General features: G+C 42.5%; 1 pseudogene across 1 annotated transcript; it reads left to right on the top strand.

Annotated features, from left to right (window-relative positions):
• The first annotated feature begins 6760 nt into the window (after positions 1 to 6760).
• On the top strand, positions 6761 to 7039 carry LOC308415617 (small nuclear ribonucleoprotein E-like; annotated as a pseudogene). The gene has a single exon. The product of its transcript is annotated as a small nuclear ribonucleoprotein E-like (transcript).
• Positions 7040 to 7613: the final 574 nt, after the last annotated feature.

A 7613-nucleotide genomic window follows, 5' to 3' on the forward strand; every position in this document is an offset into this window, starting at 1 on the left:
GCATTATCCCCAGTGACCAACATGCTCAGAGACAGCAGTATCCACAGTCTCCCCAACTTCCTTCCTTCCTGATACTTCTGCCCATCTACTCAAAAGTTCAAGACTATGTATTCCAAAGGCTTAGAGGTTTACCCTGCTTTCTCGGTCAAATTAGAAGCAGTTTCATTCCACCCATGCTAGGAACCTCACAAGGCCCTTGGTAGTCACGAGTGGGCAGAGGCAATGGACACTTGGCAGTGGTTAACTGGAATGAATGTCACTGGAGCAGGTTGAGAACCAGAGACCTTGGCTTTTGCAAACAGCAGGGAGGACATCCTTCAGCTTTCCTAAGCAATCTAGTACACCCTAAGGAAAAGCTTCCAGTGACCTCAGCTGCTGCAGCAGCTACAGCGCCCCCTAGTGCGGCACCAAGACCCAAGAGAGCAGCCGAATGGATCTAGGGGGAAAGCCTAGGGGCATCTCTAGAAAGCCTGATTCCACCTAGAGCAGGCCTGGCTATCTGGGTTCTCTCCAAAACCCCTCCCAAGTCCTCACTCAGCGTCCAGTGCGGCCCTGCCTGCCAGGCACCCAAGACTCCGGTAGGCCAGGGCGGCCGGCCAACCGGGACGCAGAAGGACGCAGCCCCTGGTCGATTCGCAAGAGTGGCGGGGCGGGGGGGGGGCATTTATCGGGCGCCTCAGCAGCCGCTGTACCTTCACGCTCGGCTCCGCTGGGGTAGCGGAACCGCCACCGCTCCTGCCGCCGCCTCCCTCCAGCCACCGCAGTGTCAATGATCAACCCTCCTGGTCACTCTCTGCGACTGCTGCGGGCGAGGCCAGCTGTTGAATGGCTCAGGTCCCGACACCGAGTCGTCCTCGCCGCATCCAAGAAGGCGACGCAGGCGCGAGTGCCGGTGCCAACGCCCCTTGCGCCCCTCGCCCCACTACAGGCCCCGTGAACTTCCTGGTAGCTGACTCCTGACTCCTGGCTGGGGGCTGCAGGGTGCAGGTTTGCACGCCTGCCAGCTTCTTTCCCTTGGTGGGCTCCTGCGGACCAATTGACTCCCCTCGTGAGCTCCGCCCCCTTCGCGGCCATCCCTCGACTTGCCGGGCAGAACCAATGGCAACCGCCGACTAGACCCGCCCCTTGGATTTCCCCTGGGCCAATCGCCTTCTCCTTGAGCAAACATTAAAGTAACCCCGCCCCTCCTGTGCAGCAAAGCTAAGGCCAAAGTTAATTCCATTGCAGGTTTCTAACTAGTCCAAGGTTTTGTCCGGGTTACTCACTGCCCACCCCATTGCCTAATTATGTGATTTAGAGACTGCAGGTACCACCATCACCACCACTACTACACTCCCACCCCCACCCTCACATACCATTTCTTTCAAATAAACTAGTATATGAAAGCTAGTCCAGCACAGTTCTACAAGCCTTTTAATCCCAGCGCAGGCAGGGGCAAGCGTATTTCTGAGTTCGAGGCCAGCCTGGTTCACAGAGTGAGTTCCAAGACAGCCAGAGCTATACAGGAAAACCCTGTTTCTAAAAAGAACAAGAACAAGGAAAAGAAAGCCAAAACTGGGGAGATGTGTGCATGAGAACCCAGATCAGATCCGTTGCACAGCTGTAAGAGCCGGAATGTGGCAGGGTAAATCTGCAATCCACATTGCACGGGGGATAGGGGTTGGACCGGCGCGGGGGGGGGGGGTTACTACGTGGCTTTCTGGACTTTGCTGGTCAGCCAATCAGTGAGTTTCAGGTTCAGCTAGAGACCCTGTCTCACAAATAAGGAATGTAGCAATCAAGAAGACACCGACTGTTGACCTGTAACCTACACACACTTGCACACACATACACATTTTTTAGAAGAGGGAAAGAAAGAAAAAAAAAAACATCAAAGAAATACTGACCCACCTTCATAGCTGAGAACTAGCCACTCCCTTGACGAGATCTTCCTCTCAAAAAGGCAACAAGAACCTGAGAGAACATACACTAGTTGTGTGTTTATTTTTTTCTTGTTGTTCATTATCCTGTACAGGAGCTTAGATCTTGTAAGCTGGGAGACTTCCCGGGAACAGGCACCAAGACTCTCTGGTTCGGTGATGACCACTTGGGTCTCTAGCCTTCTGGCCTGAGGATAAGCAAAACCAGCCTTGCCTCTCCTCCTTGGTTATGTAACAATTTAAAGACCATTCTCCTAGTCCACTGTTCCAGGCTCTGTTGCTCAAAGACACAAATTGAGGGTCTTTTCTGAACATAAACCAATTAATTGCCTTAAATCTTTTAAAGCAGACACCAGGAACTGAACGGCCCTCCCTCTTTAGCTCCACGCACAGAGAAAGCCAGGGTGATCTCAACCCTTGCTCAGATGACCTTTCTTTGAGTTCGCCAACGTGGAATTCACTTTCTCAAATGACAAATCACAAAGCCTGACACCTATTAGATTTACTGTCAACACCTTCCCTGGGGAGGTTCTCACAGCAGCAGCTGTCACAGGGCTGGTTTTGCTTGATTACCTGGTGTGGAGGTTAATGTTAATTTCACTCACTTACAGCAAGATTCCTGCTGCTCTCTCTGACCTACATAAATCTTCTCCTCTGCTTGATGATTAGACTCCCATCCTCTTAGCACAATTGCCACGGAGCCCCTGAGCGAGCCAACTATGCATACATGCTTCTAGCTGAGGGTTTCTAACACTGAATGTTGCCCTTGTCCGTTTCACATCAGAAGCCACAACACTGGTCCTAAAACAGAATGGGGTCCCCACACTGCATCCCCAATTAAAGGCCCACCACAGCTGCTAATGTTTTTCCACTCCCTCCTTGCCTCCACTGCTCTTAGAATAAAGCCCCAATCTACTGCATGGCAGCGAGTAAAACCCTTGATAATCTGGCCTCACCCGCCCAGCCTCATTCTTAGCCACTGTCATCTCGCTTCATACTTCTAATAGACTGAAAGTCCTATTGTTTCTCCAATGTTACCTCTCACGCCTACTGTACAAAGTCTAGAATAAGTTGATCCCTATCCACCTCTGCCTGACCTACAAATCATAGATGTATCTTTTTTATTTGCTGTGCAAATATGCACAGATATGTAAGTGTGCGAGATGTGCTCTCACCTCCTTGGGATATAAAATGTATAAGATTAAAATAATGTATAAAATCTAGAGTTGAATACCCTCATGGCTAAGCCATAATACATTTTTGTGCATTGATTTTCTTGTAAAATACAAACAAATACAAATGTGTAGGAGTGGGTGCCTATGTTAGGAACTCCTAGTAGGGCTTAAGTAATAACCCTGGTTCCTTAGCATCAGAAAGCAGACATCAAGGCTGCTAAATTGGTTTTGTTTTGTGGGGACCTGGATTAAACTCATGGTTTCACATGTGCCCACCCCACTTAAACACACATGCACACTTACACACACACACACGGAGGGAGAGGGAGAGAACACCCAGGCAGCTAACTGTAAAGATTGTTTTAGACTTCGGATATGATCAAATAAATGAAGGGTTGGGGAAAAGTAACTGACTTTTCTTTCTCCCCTATTGGGTATCACTGGGTGGTTATTAAAATCACTTCACAGAGTTTGGCAACTTGAAGGCTAAAGATTATGTATGGCCTTTTTCCTCTCATATTCAATTTAAAATTTAAAACCCAAGTTATTAAAATGTTTTTGTGCTTCTTTTTCTCCCTCTTTTGTGTATCAGATCAAATAAGACATTAATAGCATGCTGTAGCTGTTAATTGTCCAAAGAGCAAAGGCATGAACAGGAGGGTATGTTGTCGAAATGAATCAACAGCAACCTTGAAATTACAGTGCTTTGGTATTAAATAGGATTTTTAAATTAACTTTATCAAATGTCAAATGCTTGAACTACCACTGTGTGGGCAGATTTTCGTGTTCCTTAGAAAATTCTTAATTCTTTGGCCTCTAAAAGCATGCTTCATTGTTTCTGTTAAAATGAGTAGCATCTACACAGCTGACTTTACCACATCTGGAGAAATTTGTGGCATGCACTGAATGTTCCTCTGTACATTCTTTTCTTATCCAGAGTTCAGTATGTCCTCTTTCCACATACAAATTGTACTTAGAAGAATCACATACTACATTTGCTAATTGTTAATATCTAGCATAAGGAAAAAACATCATTTCATGAGGGAAAAAATTAAAGCTATGTATACCAAATCAGTTTTCAAAATGTTTTCACTTCTTTTAGAATATTTGATCCACATAATAACCTCAGTAAATACCTTGCTTTTCATTTTACAGGGGAAAATGCTATATATATAAAACAGTGTGAACACTTTTCATATATTGACTTGTACATTGTTAAAACTTTAAAAGATATGTTTGTTTATGAAGATCATTCAAATAATGCTAATAAAAGCCTTATGTGAACTCTAAATAATTTGGAAACACCCAAGAATTAAAGTTTAAAATTAAACTTAAAATAAATGTAATTAGATCTGTTTTCCAAATTTTAGACTAAAAACTTTCCAATTTTTGTACCAAAATGAGGTTTGAAAAATGAATTGCCACACATTACTGACCACAAGCACAATATTTATTACCAAACATCTGGCTTACCTTGCACATAATATTACAGTATGTCACCTCAATATAATGTTACATTTTCCTGATGATATATTAAAAGACTATACATGCATAAGCATCAAATTAAAAAAAAAGAAAGTTTAACATATTATAAGGTAGAAGTAGAATGGAAGAAAACTCAATTTCTAAAAGAACATTAACAATTGTGACAGTTTGTATATGCTGGGCCCAAGGAATAGCAATATTAGAAGGTGTTTCCCTATTGGTGTAGGTGTGTCACTGTGGGTGTGGGCTTTAAGACCCTCATCCTGGCTGCCTGGAAGTCGGTATTCTGCTAGCATCCTTCAGATGAAGATGTAGAACTCTCAGCTCCTCCTGCACCGTGCCTGCCTGGATGCTGTCATGTTCCTGCCTTTATGATAACAGACTGAACCTCTGAACCAGTAAGCCAGCCCCAATTAAATGTTGTCTTTTTAAGAGTTGCCTTGGACATGGTGTCTGTGCACAGCAGTAAAATCCTCAAACAGCAATCTAGTGTGTGTCCTCAATAGAGGATGCCTGTTGTCACGAGTTTGAGAAATCTGAGTGTGGATTCTTACTCTGTAGTAGATTGCCCTCACAGGTGTAAACTTAGGAAACTTTTGTAAAACATTGATTATACAAAATAACCCACAAAATGTACACTTGTTTAGATTTTTTTCCTATTTCCTTACCCAAGTGAAAGTTGTATTTATTTGTTTCGTTTTTTGTTAAAGAGTGCTTTAGCAGACCATTTGATCACAATTTGACAAAGTAACCAAAATAATTATATTTAGCTATCTATTGAACATTGCTTGCTGCTTATTCTGTGTAGTCATGAGTACAGGTATGAAATAAAGATCTAAGTGGAGAGAGAGAGAGAGAGAGAGAGAGAGAGAGAGAGAGAGAGAGAGAGAGAAATATAAGAAAATATTTTTTTTTAAAAAAAGAAGGCACTGCAGCCTAAAGTCTCCATTTAAAAGGAATATCAACAGGTCAGTGTTACTTTGCCTAAGCTTCCAGGTGATAGGCATTTCCTCCTCCACACTCATTTACTGGGAAGGTTGTAGGATCCCTAAGATGTAGCTAATCAAACACACTGTATTTGCTTAATCTTACTAAGAAAACACAGGCTTTATGCCTAATATAAAAGAACCCATGATACCTTGTGAGAAGTGATCTTCAAACTGGTTGGACCAGAAATGGAAAACTAATTCCTCAAATAATAACCCTACTTAATAGTCTGTTCTTTTGAGAGTGATTAAAAAACATGTTTAATTATAGTGGAATCAGTTCTGGCTTACACACATTTAATCACTTTGCAGTAAATGGCTCTAAAGTCAGAACAAATAATGTTAACCTACTTCACTGAGTTTTTACAAGGATTATTTAATTAATATTGAGGGGTTCTTAAGTCTTCTATAACAGTGGCCTAGAACTCTGGAGACTCACATTTTAATCCAGATTCTGCCTTCAGTGGCTGTGTAACCTACAGTGATTCATTTAACCTCTCTGGGCTCAGATTCTCCAACTGTTAAATGGAGGCGAAGTGGGTCTATATCCATGGTACTGACCCTCTAGGTCATGACCTCTTTAGGGTTGAACGACATCTTCACAGGGTTGCTCAAGACCACCCGTGTATCAGATGTTTATATTACAATTCATAACAGTAGCGAATTACAACTATGAAGTGGCAGTGAACTAACTTTATGGTTGGGGGTCACTACAATACGAGGAACTAAATTAAAGGAGCTGTGGCATCAAAGAAGGTTGAGAACTAGTGGATACTTTTGAGTCTAGCATTCGAATACTCTACACTTTCCCATCATCTTATACTTTAGAATAGTTAAAAACTACAAGAATCTTTTCTAGTGACCAAAACTGGGATTCCTAAAATTTATTTTTCCAGAATGTCTTGATTTCCCTAGACACAGTCAGTTGAATAGACTGACCTCAGCAAAACTATCAAATTAAAAACAGAGCTCAATGGCAAACTGGGTGTGGTGGTAACACTCAGGAGGCCGACACAAGAGGATCAAGTGTTTGAGCCCAGCTTGAGCTACATACCAAGGAGCCGTCTCAAAAAGATACTAACACTCGTAGCCCCATCCACCCAGAAATCCTTACAGAGAACAGAGCACAGTGTAATGAAAACACAAGGCTTTCCGAGGCAGCCTTCCTACTTGTGTGGTCATTGTGACTTCCACTATGGAGCACCTCGGCCAGGGCAAGAATGTGCAGAAGAAGCTGGTGAAGCCCATCAAACCTTATCTTCAGAGACTTGCAAAATAGATCTCGGATTCTGGTGTGGCTGTATGGGCAAGTGACTATTCGGAGAGAGGGTTGTATTATTGGCTTTGATGAGTACATGAACTTTGTACTAGATGATGCAGAAAAAAAATCATTCTAAAACAAATGTCAAGACAACTGAGTTGGTTCATGCTAAAAGGAGATAATATTACTCTGCTCCAAAGTGTTTCCAACTAGCAATGGTCAAGCATGGGAGAAGTTGGGAAGGCAGTTCAGTGTTTTAAAAGCTGTCTTCTGCTGGGAGCTACATTTACTCATTTTTTTAATAATAATGTTTTAATAATGATAATGTTTTACTTGCACATTATCATTAGGTGACAATAAATGTTGTGAGATTGTTTTGTTTAAAAAGGAAGAAGAAAATACAAAAGAAGGGGAGTGTAATGAAAATATAACAGCAAGCAGCCTAGACTTATATTCACCCACAAATAAGCGAGCGGAAGGCACTGATTATCATTGTAAATCTGAGCTTCCTCCTTCCTACCCAGTTTTGCTGTGCTTAGGTTTTTCAAGGATCTCATTAAACCATCTCTTCTCTAAAGTGGATCAGAGTTCCTCATTACCAGCTCCAGAAACACTGTGACTATAAGAGGACTATTAAAAAGATTTTTTTAAGGAAATGACATTATATTGGGTAGAAAGAAATATATAACTTAAAGGAGGCTAAAAATAATACCTGTACCAAAATTGGTATGGTTATGTGCCAAAATGTCAACAGTACTGGTGTCTAGATAATAGACTGTTCCCACTT

This window comes from Micromys minutus, assembly GCF_963924665.1.
Source record: "Micromys minutus genome assembly, chromosome: X".
Lineage (NCBI taxonomy): Eukaryota > Metazoa > Chordata > Mammalia > Rodentia > Muridae > Micromys > Micromys minutus.